Below are 4,319 nucleotides of genomic sequence, written 5' to 3'. Positions count from 1 at the left end.
AAAAAAGTGTGGCAATTGCTAAAACTAGTATTGTATTCTATTGAAGGGAACCATCTAGAATCTAGAATCTAGATTTGAAATTGAGGATTAAAGAATTGTTATTATTCCTCCAACATCAAACAATCCAGAATCCAGGATCTTGCTGTCTAATATGACATTTCTTTCATTATTTAACACATTTTTGTAGTGTCTGAGCTAAATTATTGAATTTCCATCCTCTGCTTTGTTATTTTATGAACAGAACCCACATTCTATTGATTAAGATTTTGTCACCCATGTTTGGGAAAAACTAACATCTGTATTTTGACTGACACCAGGAATAGGAAATTTTAGGAATTGGAAAGAAGTTACAGCTCACACTTTGTGATAGCCAAACAAAAAACCACACAAGCATGCACACATATTCCACAACAGAATAAGCCAAACATATAAACTATTGAAGTATAAAAACAGAATAGTCTCTGCAAGCTATGGTACATGGGAAGAAGGCAGTTCCCTACTGTGGAATAACAGTGAGTCTACTTCTGAAGTTTAGACTAAGGACAAATGGAAACAGTAAACTTTGGCAGAAAAATACTTGTGAAGCTCTTTGAAAACATTGTTCAGATGATTATCCTATATAATAAAAGGCTAATATGCAAATAGACTGAATGGCAGAATGACCGGTCGCTATGACTCACACTGACCAACAGGGGGAAGATGCTCAACACAGAAGATGCCCCCTGGTGGTCAGTGCGCTCCCACAGTGGGAGTGCTGCTCAGCCAGAAGCGGGCTCAAGGCTGGCAAGTGCAGTGGCAGTGGCGGGAGCCTCTCCTGTCTCCAGGGCAGCACTAAGGATGTCTGACTGCTGGCTTAGGCCCACATCCCCAAGGGCTCCCAGACTGCAAGAGGGCACAGGCCAGGCTGACGAATGCCCCCCCCCCAGCCCCCAGTGCACACATTTCATGCCCCAGGTCTCTAATTTTAAATAGAAATGTAGGGTCTAATTTATAAAAGGGTAATTTTCTGGCAATTACCTAGTGCTTCACCATTGAACACCAAATTAAGGTACAATAATATTAATAGCAAACAATGATTTTTTGTGTCAGGTACTCTGTTTATGTAGGTAGATGAAGTATCTCAGTTAATTCCTATGACAATCCTAAGGTAGGTACTATTCGTAGCCCATTTTACAGACAAAGAAAGAGAGGCATAAAGATAATTACTCTGTGAGATGAAGAGCAGACACCATGAGGGCTGACATGAGGTTAAATACTGCATAGACAGTTAGGGTCCTTTAACTACTTGACACTCTTTCTTGCTTTGGCCATAAACTGTGAAACTTGAATTTGGGTCTTAAAAAAGTTATAAATTACATGTCCTTTGGTGGTGGAGGTCATGTTCAAATGGTCAAAATCTCCAATGTTAAATCTGTAACTGGTTTACTATGCCATGTCCATGAGGCAATAGATTTTTATACAATGCTTAATTTTGACCATATTTTTGAAAGATCAGTCCATTCTAAATTATTCTTGATTCCTGAAAAATGTGAGACCAGGATAAAAATTTAAAAACATTAGTTTCTCTAAATCTTATGTAAATCACCAACTTGAATCTTCTAAACCATCTAAGTTTTAAGCAGACTTGCTGAAAATTAGCTAAGCTATGTGTTTATTTTGGGTTTTATTCCTCTTTTGTTGGGAACACTCAAATAATCAGCTAAAAGAAGAGCAAATGTTGGTGGCTTTGGGATACAAGCTACTGAAATCAAAATCTACTGCAGAGACAATGGGGAACGTAATTAGATATTCTGTTTACAGAGTGGTCACATTTGTCCAATATGGTACAACACAAGGCCATTCATTTTGGTTTGGCATCAAGCAAGTAATTGTGTGAAAATCTGCATTTTTTCCCCAAATGGCTATAATGGATGGGCCGCATAAGAAAAGTCAATGCAAAGGCTATGTGGTCATAGAAAAGAAGTAAACCTTCCACAGTTTGGGGAAATTTTTCATCATCAGTTAACTCAATTTTGCTTCATAGATTAATTACAACCTAAATTATTTGGACTACATATACAGGAAAACACCCCTTCACACGCAGTGTAACTACCTACTGAAATTCATTTTTATGGTTATTATTTCCCAAATAAAGTACACTGAACATAAATGGAAAAATGTATTTCCATGGTAAAGAAAGAATTAAGAATAAATTCAATATTATGAAGTTAAAAGCAGAAATCAATAACTTATTTTGAGGGTTAAAGAGGCAATTGTATGCAGATGCCAAATTTTAAGTTCATTTTTTCTTTAACAATCAACTCTTCTTCCCCTTTAACCCACATAAGTTAGCTTTTATATAAGCTTTTGTTCTGAGTTAGAAGGTAGGAGTGTATTACTCCAAGTCATATTCTTTCGTGATAACATACCAGTGGCTTACCAAGAGTATTTCTGGATTTATGTGAGTTTGTACCTACGAATGTGCATGTGTGTGTGTGATATTTGTACAGATAATCTCCGGGTACACTTTTTATTGAAATACCCCAAACCAACCCAAATTGAATTCTAAAGATTAATATTTTTCTTGGCATTATCTTACTAAAAAATCAATTTACTAAAAGCCTATTTCTATCCACAACCAAGTGTAACTTATGGGAGGTTTCCAGAATTTTAAAATATTAATTCCAAATACTGCTTCATTGGATCTCACCAATTTTATGATTTTGAAAATTAATCAACTGTCAAAAAAGTTGAACTCTAAGTGATATTCGAGTTAAATAATGCATCTGTGTTTTATCAGAACAAACTACAGAACTATATCTTTTAAGTGGAATCTGTGTAAACAGAGACTAATCAATAATCAATAATATAGCTTTAATTTTAAAAGCTAAAGGCTTTACTATCGCCCAAGACTCTTCAGATGGGTGTGTGTGCATCTGTGTGTGTACAATTTCCAAGAATTATTTACATTTAGACTTATTCGCTTTCTTGCACTCAGTACCAGAAGAAACGCTGCTTTTGAAGATTAACTGTGGTCAGAAAAAAATAGAATCACGAAATTATGTTCTTGGTAATTATTAAGTTTTCACTCATCTTAAGGCACTGGTGAATCAAACATTTGTGGAGCATTCCCCATGGATTTTCCAAGCATCTGTGTTGACATCCCAAATAAACTCCAGGGCTATAAAGTTATTTACTCTGGTTTATTGGTTGCATACTTGCCCCTGAATAACTGCTGCTTGCCTTTTGGCTGATAGAGGAAAAACCCAATTGTTACACATGACCATCCTCCTAGACAGACAGCAAAACAGACCACGGATATAGGATGATGAACTAATATTCAAATTTATATCATTTTTTGAACTATAATATTCAAATTTATATATTATTTTTTCTTTATATCTTCTTATCCCCAATGCAACAAAATTAAAAATAGAAACCAAATACAAGTAAAATATGAGTATAGTTAACGCAAAGGGAAAGTATAATACATGACTATGTTACAATGCATTCAATATTTTAAATGACACATATCTTAACTGAAACAGAGGCAAATGTATTTCATTTCTTGTAACAAGGTAAACATTAGTCTGTTTATTTTTAGAGAATCTCAGGGCTGCTAGTGACTTAGGCATAAGCTTGGAACATTTTGTTTAAAGATCCTGCAACTTCAGCTGATCAGAAATATGTCAAATTTAAGAGACTCGGAATGCAGGTGGCCCCAAATAAAAACAAAGTGATTAAAATAAAGCCCACATTTTAATACAAACGTCAACATTTTAATTTGTGCTAATGACCTATCTGACTTTTCAGGAAAGTAACCTACTGTACAAATAGAATTGTCTTAATAGTGTGGCTTCATATTATAGGATGCCAACTCCTTCCAATATTGACATTAAACCATACAGGATGCAATCTGTACAAAGTCATAAGCAAAAGATGCCTCCAGCTACTCCTCTCCAATTAGCTAGAAGAATACTCCCCAGAGTAATTTTAGGAAGAGATGTTAGTACTTACAGGTCAGCTAAGAACCACTCAATCCAAGAAAGGGGAAGCTAGACACATCGGACCACTCACATTAGGAGAGGAACCAGAACTATTCTTGGGTGCCAACCTCCTGATAAATTTCAACAAGGGAACTTTTTCTTCTCATCAACAAGACTTGGAATGCTTGCCCTCCCCCGACCCCCAGGTTATTTCACAGTGCATTGGTGCTGGGCTATAGATGCCAGGGGTTTGGTGGAAGTGTTTGCATTTTCCCCGTGTGTTTGAGAGAGCAGTTTTTGAAGGGCTGTGGACTAAAACCCTCCCACCACTAGTCTCCCACCCCCAGCTTTGGG

Source organism: Myotis brandtii, unplaced genomic scaffold, assembly GCF_000412655.1.
Source record: "Myotis brandtii unplaced genomic scaffold, ASM41265v1 scaffold79, whole genome shotgun sequence".
In the NCBI taxonomy this organism is placed as follows: Eukaryota; Metazoa; Chordata; class Mammalia; order Chiroptera; family Vespertilionidae; genus Myotis; species Myotis brandtii.
This window is presented reverse-complemented; position numbering follows the sequence as displayed.